The sequence below is a fragment of the Marmota marmota genome, unplaced genomic scaffold (genome assembly GCF_001458135.2).
Source record: "Marmota marmota marmota unplaced genomic scaffold, marMar, whole genome shotgun sequence".
Classification (NCBI taxonomy): Eukaryota; Metazoa; Chordata; class Mammalia; order Rodentia; family Sciuridae; genus Marmota; species Marmota marmota.
Window position 1 is genome coordinate 23,943,452 of NW_026000101.1, and position 9,254 is coordinate 23,952,705.

Here is a 9,254-nt window from a genome sequence, read left to right on the forward strand (position 1 = left end):
GGATAGTAGAGGATAGGAAAGGCAGCAGAACACAACAGACACTAGTATGGCAATATGTAAATCAATGGATGTGTAACTGATGTGATTCTGCAATCTGTATATGGGGTAAAAATGGGAGTTCATAACCCACTTGAATCAAAGTGTGAAATATGATATATCAAGAACTATGTAATGCTTTGAACAACCAACAATAAAAATAAAAAAAATGGATGCAACACTTCCCAATTTGTTCTATGAAGCCAGAATCACACAGCAAAACCAGAAAAGGACACCTCAAGGAAAGAAAACTACAGACCAATATTCCTGATGAGTAGATGCAAAAATCTTTATAAAATATTAGCAAATTGTTTTCAACCATATATTACGAATAGTGTATATCACAATCAAGTTGGTTTTATTCCAGAAATGCAAGGATGGTTCAACATACACAAATCAATAAATTCGATTCATTACATAAACAGAATTAAAGACAAAAATCACTTAGTCATCTAATACATGAAAGAAGGCCTTTGATAAAATTCAGCACCCAATCATGATAAAAACACTGAAGAGACTAGGGATAGAAGGACCTTAACATCATAAAGGCTATATGTGAAAAAACCCAAAGCCAGTCTCATAGCAGATGGGGAAAAACTGAAAGCATTTATTTACTTTAAAATCTGGAACAAGGCAAGGATGTCCACTTTTACTACTTTGTTGAATATAATACTAGAAATTCTAGCTAGAGCAATTAGGCAAGAGAAGAAAATAATAGTGTATGAAAATAGGGAAAGAAGAAATCAAATTATCACTATTTGCAGATGATATACCTATACCTAGAAAATCCAAAAAACTCCACCAAAAGATTGCTAGAACTTATAAACAAACTTAGCAATGTAGCAGGTTATAAAATCAACATACAAAAATCAATAGCTTTTCTATATACCAACAATGAATCTGTTGAGAAAGAAATCAGGAAGACAATTCCATTCACAATAACCTAAAAAATAAAATAAAAATAAAAACTAGGAATAATCTAACCAAGGAGGAGAAATATCTCTTACAATAAAAATAAACAATGAATTTGTTGAGAAAGAAATCAGGAAAACAATTCCTTTCACAATAACCTAAAAAAATAAAATAAAAACTAGGAATAATCTAACCAAAGAGGAGAAATGTCTCTTACAATTAAAACTATGGAACACTGAAGAAAAAAATTGAAGACCTCAGAAGATGAAAAGATCTCAGTAGAAAGAAGGATAGACAGAATTAACATTGTTCATGGATAGGCAGAATTAATATTGTAAAAATGGCCATGCTACCAAAAGCAATATACACATTCAATGAAATCCCTATCAAAATAACAATGACATTCTTCACAGAACTAGAAGAAAATAGTCCTAAAATTCACTTGGAAGAATAAAAGACCAGAATAGCCACAGCAATTCCAAGCAAGCCAAAAAAAAAAAAAAAGCAATGCTGGAAGTATCATAATATCTGACATCAAATTATACTAAAGAGCTATTGTAACAATAAACTGCATGGTACCAGCATAAAAACAGACACATGGACCAATGGTGCAGAATAAAATAACAAACCCCTATAACTTCAGTCATCTGATCCTTGACAAAAATGCCAAAAACATACATTGGAGAAAACCAGCCTTTTAAACAAATGGTGCTGGGAATGTGAAAGAATGAAACTAGACCCTATTTTTCACCCTGCACAAAGATCAAACTAAAAATGGATCAAAGACCTAGGAATAAGACCAGAAACTATGCAACTTCTAGAAGAAAACTAGGGTCAACACTCCACCATATAGGCACAGGCAATAACTTTCTCAACAGGACCCCTACAGCTCAGGAAATAATGCCAAGAGTTAATAAGTGGGATGGCATAAAATTAAAAAGCTTCTGCACAGCAAAGGAAACAATCAGGAATGTGAAGAGAGAACCTACAGAATGGGAGAAATTTTTGCTAGCTATTCTTCTGACAGAGGATTAATATAAAAAAGAACTAAAAAAAATCTTTAAACCAAAAATCTAATTAATAAATGGGCAAAAGAAGAAATACAAATGCATGAAAAAAAAATGTTCAACATCATTAACAATTAGGGGAATGTAAATCAAAACTACAGTGAAATTTCATCTCATACTAGTCAGAATGGTAGTCATCAAGAATGCAAACAATAATAAATGCTGGAGAAAATGTAGAGAAAATGAATTCTTTTATGCTGTTGATGGGATTGTGAGTTAGTGTAGCTACTATGGAAATCAATATGGTGTTTCCTCAAAAGGCTAGGCAAGAAAGACAATATGATGCAGCTAAATATTTATGCACTCCTCGGTATTTATCCTGAAGAATTAAAATCATCTTGGGGCTGGGGTTGTGGCTCAACGGTAAAGTGCTCGCCTAGCACATGTGAGTCCCTGGGTTCTATCCTCAGCACCACATAAAAATACAATAAAGACATTGTGTCCAACTACAACTGAAAAATAATAAATATTTGAAAAAAAATTAAAAAGAATCATCTTACTACAGGGATACATGTATATCCATGTTTATAGCAGCAAAATTCACAATAGCCAAACTAAGGAATCATCCTAGGTGTCCATCAATGGATGGATGATAAAGAAAATGTGATGTGTGCGTGTGTGTGTGTGTATACACTGGAGTTCTATTCAACAATAAAGAAAAATAAAATCATGCTATTTGCAGGAAAATGGATGAAACTTAAGACCATTATGTTAAGCAAAATAAGCCAAACTCAGAAAGCCAAAGGTCATATTTTTCTCTCTTATGTGAAAGTTAGAGAGGAAAAAGGAAAAGAAAGTTGAGGGAGATGTGGGAATCTCAAAAAAATCAAAAGGAGACCAATAGAGGAAAGGGTCCAAGGAGTGGGAGGTGGGAGAACCAGGGGAAATTCTGGGGAGTGATATTGGTCAAATTATATTGTTATATTGTGTATATGTATGAATATGTAACAACAAATCCCAGCATTATGTACAACTATAATGTACCATTAAAAATTGTGGGGGAAAAAAGAAGAAAGGACTTGGAACAGAGCAGATGAGTATGCTAAGTGCCTTATCAGGAATTAGAAAGACATTTTAGGGGAAAGAAAGGCTCAGAATTTATTTACTGAGGATTAATTTGGTGCCAAGCACTGTGCTTGACTCTGGATGTATTATGTCTCATCCCATCTTTGTAACATTTATGGAGGGAAGTATTGGTGACAGTTCACTAGTCTGTGAAAGTAGAATCTGGGTACTGATTGCATGCTGGGACAGTGGTAGCTCACACAGGGGAAATCCCTATCCTCATGTAGAGCTATACATCATGCATTTTATTTAGAGTATATAAACTAATTCTCGTCACAATCCTAGGAAGCAGTCCTGTTACTATTTCCATTTTACAGGTGAGGATATTGAGGGTTAGGGGTAAGAGTCTTACCCAAGGTCATGTAGCTGGTTAGTGGTGGAGCTGGGATACACACCCAAACAGTTTATCTCCAGAGCTTCTTAATCACTGTATTATACATACACACACACACACACACACACACACACACACACACACGATTATTCTTCCTTTCAGCTTGTTTGCTTGTTAAGCTGATGACAGAGCTTCTTACACCATGAGGATCATAAAATAAATTATCCCTCAAAAGCCCACAGAAGCTTGGGAAGCAAAGATGAGAAAATTTCACAAGGTGTAGTGAATCCCTCCTTCACAGTATAAAAAAAGGGTGAGTCTGATAAAAAAAAAAAAAACAAACAGTTACTGAAACTTAAAATCATTGAGGGAGAGGAACATGTGGGCTCATTGCTCCTGTTGCAGAGGTTGCTAACCAAGCAAGCCAGGAGGGAAGCTAAGCCCCTACACTCTCTATACAGTCAAGAGTCCAGGGGAGCTCTTGCCCCTTTGGTCCCCTATCAGAGGGGTTCATGTCACCCAAGGGCCCCACAAAACAGTCTTGTTCCTGGCTAGACTATTGCCTTCCAGGGAAGACTTTTACGTATTGAGGAGAGAAAGTAAAGATTTTTCTCCTCAGATCTGGTTGTGCAAATATTCAAAACTGGAAAACATGGAAAAATCCAACCTGACTCAGTTAACATTTTCACCCCTGCTGTGGCTGAGCACTCTTCCTAGGCTCTTAGTCAGTTATAGTAATCTATCTGCAAATGTTAGAATTCCATAGATTTCACAATTTTTATGGTCAAATAAGCTTGTAACATTTTTGGCAAAACATTAGAAAAAGATTTCCTACTAGAGAACTTTTGAAACTTTGTAGGCTCTAACATGCACCGTTACTGTCTAATAGAAGCATACATGTCAAGGGAAGTGTTTTCCAAACTAGCTAATTGTGGAAGCTTTTTATAGTACTACAGTTGATGGAACACACTTTGGGAATACCATTGTTATGGTTTAAAGTAAGGTGTTCCCCAAAACTCATGTGTCAGACAAATTCAACAGGGTTTAGAGGTGAAATTATTAGATTGTGACAGCCTTAACCTAATCAGTATATTGATCACTGATAGGGATTAACTGGGTGGTAGCTATAAGCAGATAGGTTGTAGCTGTGGGTCATTGGGGGTGTGCCTTTGGAGTATATATTTTGTACCTGGCAAGTGGAGTCTCTCTCTCTCTCTGCTTCCTGGTGGCCATGTCCAGAGCCTTCCCCTGCCACACTCTTTCACCATGATGTTCTGCCACACCTTTGACCCAGAACAGTAGAGCCAGCCATCTGTGAACTGAGAAACTCTGAAAGCATGAGACCCAAAATGAACTTTTCCTCCTCTGAAATTGTTCTTGTCAGGTCTTTTGGTCACAGCAGTACAAAGGCTGACTTAAATAATAATCTTCATTGGATTTCTGTAGAATCAGGAATAATGAATCTTACCCTCATGTATGGATGGATCCCAAATGATATTGTTTTTAAAAAATATTTGTTTATAAACAGTAAAATTCCATATAGTAACCATAATAATTATATGAATTTTTCTCAAGATGTAGTGAGAGGGCTGGCTACCTGTCTCAAAATCACAGGGGTGCTACTTAAAGAGGTAGGTTTTTGGAGGGAAGGATAGCCAGCGTCTCTTTGCAGGGTTCTTTCTTCCCATGGGAATCCAAGCCATCCTAAAACTTACAATCTCAGATAATTAGCAAATAACAAAGCACAAATACTCAAAAATATATTTACAGGAAATGAAGCCCCTTATATATCTAGTCCACATGGGTTCTGGAACTAGACAAAAGGAAAATGGCTCTGGTGGTTTATTTAAGGGGGTCCATCAAAGACAGGGATAAGGTTTCAAGGAGGAGTCTTTCTTTATGATGTCTTGCAGTCAGCAGGTTGGCTGACATCTTGGCTGATCATACCCATCTCAGGTGCTGTGTGGGATCTTTGGCAGACCTTGAAGGAGAAGTTCACCTGCATCAGGTGGTCAATCCCTGTGGGGGGTGCCACAGGGAGTTCCCAATGCCACTTATCCCCTCAGGAGGCTACTGTGACAGTCCACACACAGCCCACAGGTGGCTGGTGATAGCAGGTTGCTGGGCCTTGCTCAAGAATTACTAAATCAGAATCCAGAGAGTGGGATTTAGAAATTTGCATTTATTAGAGCACCTAATGCACTCCCTTGACTTTGACCACTGTAGGCCTTATTTATATTCATCTTTGAGTGCCACTGTATCAGTTCTGCATGGCTATGTAATAAGTCATAATAGATTTGTTGGCCTAAAACAATACAGATTTAGTATCTCATAGCTTTTGGAATTGAGGAAGCTGGCCATGATGTAGGTGTACCCTGTTTCAGGATCTCTTACAAGGGCTACAATGAAGATATCATCTGGGAAAGGATTCATTTCTAAACCCATGTAGCTGTTGGCAGGATTCAGTTCCTAGAGGGCTATTGGATTGAGAGCCTCAGCTGCTTATTAGCTAATGGCTCTGGGGAACACTCTTTGTCTTGCCACATGGATCTGCCCAATGGCAGCTTACTTGACCAAAGTCAGCAAAGGGGATAATCCATTTATAAAATGCAAGTTACAATCTGGTTTGATGCAGTCATAAAAGTGGCATCCCATCATTGTTGCCATGCTCTAGTGGTTAGAAGCAAGTTACATGTTTCACTCATGCTTACAAAGAGGAAATTATCACAAAAGCAAGAGTAACTAGGAGAGGATCATGAGGGGCCATCTTGGAATCTGTTTTTAGAGTCAGTGGATGGTTGCAGGGCTGTTAGCCACTAAGTATCATCTCCAGGTGATTTAGGCAACATGAGAATGATTTCAGAATGAGAGAAATACTGTTACTGCTTTGTATTCTAGTCACAAGCAGGGGTTCAATATTCTAATTTAGCACACAAAATATGAGAATCCAGAAGGCACTATAAATTCCTGACAGTGCCACAAAGAAAGAAAGGAGATGACATTCTATTCAAAAGAGGCTCCTTCGATTTTACTAAAATATTTTTGGTCTTTGAAAATTTAAAATCCTGTATGATATATAACTTGACCATTTTGATGAAACAGAGTTCATTATTAGTTTTATAAAATTATAAGGTTGAAACTAATTATTTATTTAATCACTTATTCTATTTTATGCAGTGTGTGAACTTATTATTTGGATTTAAGGAAAATAGTATTCAAAGTAATATTTTAAGCAAGGCCTTGTGGCTTATGTTCATGGGCCACAACAACTAATTAAGATCTTGTAGAATTTATCTGCATTTAATGAACTTTGTTCAAGGTAAGGATGACTGACTAAGTCAACATTCTTTGAAAATATGTTTTGAACTATTCTGTAACATTGTTTTATTTCTGAAATTGTATATGTCTTCAACTTCATTGCCTATTCTACTGACATGCTCTGCTTCTTAATAAAAGGGTATATAAGCTGAGTGTGATGGCACACACCTGTAATCTCTGCTACTATGGAGGCTGAGGCAGGAGGATTGCAACTTTAAGCTATCCTCAACAATTTAGTGAGATCCTGTCTCAAAGCTGAAAACTTTTAAAACAGCTGGATATGTAGATCAGTGGTACAGCACCTCTGAATTCAATCCTCAGTATACATATATTTTTTAAAAAAGGATATGTGAAAATCTTACCACTCCTAATCATTACATACATAGAAAGTTTAGTAAGTAAATTCAACCCAAAAGAAATGAAAATCTGGCCACTCTTAGTCCATATGTACTTGGCAAATTCAGATAAGTTCAAACCAATAGACATTCAACCCAATAGATATTTAAAGGATCCACTTTCTGTGAAATTTAATTTTCCAAATTTCCAGTTTAGCAAATTCAGAGTCAGAGAAAAGGTAATTAGTTCATGATCGTATGGATAAAATTAATGGAACTGAACTCAAATATAAGCCATCTTACTCTGAGCTCAATGATCTTGTAGAAGAAGATACAAAAATAAGAGGGGGTTTATAATACAGATGTGGTCAAGAAACATGAAATCATACATAAAATAAATCAAGTCATAGATAAGAAAATATAATCCAATAACATTCTTGGCACTGACAATGAAGGCTTCTTAAGGTTTTCGTTAAAGAATTAAAATATTATTTAATATAAAGAAAATGAACACACTCCTGTAAAGGGAAGTTTCTAACATATTGAGTAATAGACTATCTACTTTTATTGAAAACTAATTACAGCCCAAAATTATAACCTTCAGGGAGGAAACATTCAATTTTTTGTTTCCATAATCTCTTCCCACTAAGTAAAAACGTTTCTATATTGAATTAGTAGGTTAGAGCTACCAGAGCAAAGTTCCACCAACTGAGTGTCTTAACCTGCACCAATGTATCATCTCCTGGTTTGGGAGGTCTGAAGCCCTACATCAAGTGTCTGCAGGTGGGTTTCTTCTGAAGACTGAAAAGAAGCACCTGTCCCAGGCCTCTCACACCTTCTGGTGGCTTGCTGGCCATCTGGCTTTCCTCGGCTTCTGCTGCATTCCCTCGTCTCTGTCTTTATTTTATCTTCACATGACGTTCTCATTCTCTTTGTGTGTCCCTCTGTGTAAATCACATCCTGTTTATAAGAACACCACTTATGTTGTTTTAGGGCCCCATACTACTGCAGGATAATCCCATCTTAACAAACTGTATCTGCAGCAACCACATCTCCAAGCATGGCCACATTTTGAAGTATGGGGGTTCGAGCTTCAACACAGGAATTTGGGAGCATACTATTGAGACATTTCAGAAGGAGGATGAATCAATGCACAGAGGAAAATTAGAATCAATATTCAAATTAACTGAAATAGTTTCATGAAATCTAACGCTATTTTTAAAATAAGTCTAGCACAGTTGGGCTCTACCAAGGCAATTACCTGTGGAGAGCATTTGTCATATCAGCAAATAAAAATAACTGTCCTGGGACTAGAAGAGGACCCAGCAGAGAGAGGAATATATGGTGAAACAAGAAAATTCTCTTTTGTGTTCAAAAATGCAAAGCTGACTTTTGGCACTTGAACGCTTCCTGAACTAAGCACTCATTGACCAAGCACTTGCACATCCTTGACAGATTTGGGGCACACAGTGGTTGACATGTCTCTGGCTAGTTCTGTCTCCTGGGTATCATCAGGTCCAGCTAGTGGTTCCATGAGATGCCACTCCTCCTCCTGTGAAATTCTGTGCTTTACCAAGCTTCCTCATGGCTGTGTCCTCCAAAGCCCTGTGGTGGTTTGTAGCCCCATGGGGTATGCTTGCTTTAGGTTTCTCTCTTATGTTGCAGACTGTTAGAAAGATACCAAAGGAAAGGTTTCCAAAGGTCTGCCAGCTCTTTATTCATTCACATTCTTTCCTCCCTCCCAGCCTTCACTTGACAATGAGCTAAATGGTCCAAAAGAAAACCAGTGCTATATATGGGTCCACTTGCCTTTGGTTGACTAAGGCTCCCAGGCTGAGGCTTGCTAGCCTGACATCTTTTCCCTTTGACGAGTCTTCTCTGCTTCTTCCTCGCCTTAGGCAATTGAACTCAGTGCTGAGTCCATTTCTCTAGGTCATGTTCAGGATAGAACCAAAGGTTGGACTTAATTTGTGAGTTTTCGCTGCACTGGAAAACTTTCAAGTCCTTTCACAGTCATCCTGAATTTTCCTGATGCTTGTGGTATTTTGATTACCACTGTCTCTTAGTGTTGAGAGGCTATGATGAACTATAGCTAAAACTGAGATGGGAAGATAGGTGAGCCTTTAATATCATGAAGAAAAATTGGGCCCATTTACTTTCCTGTCTTTATGGCTTATTACTTGAGAT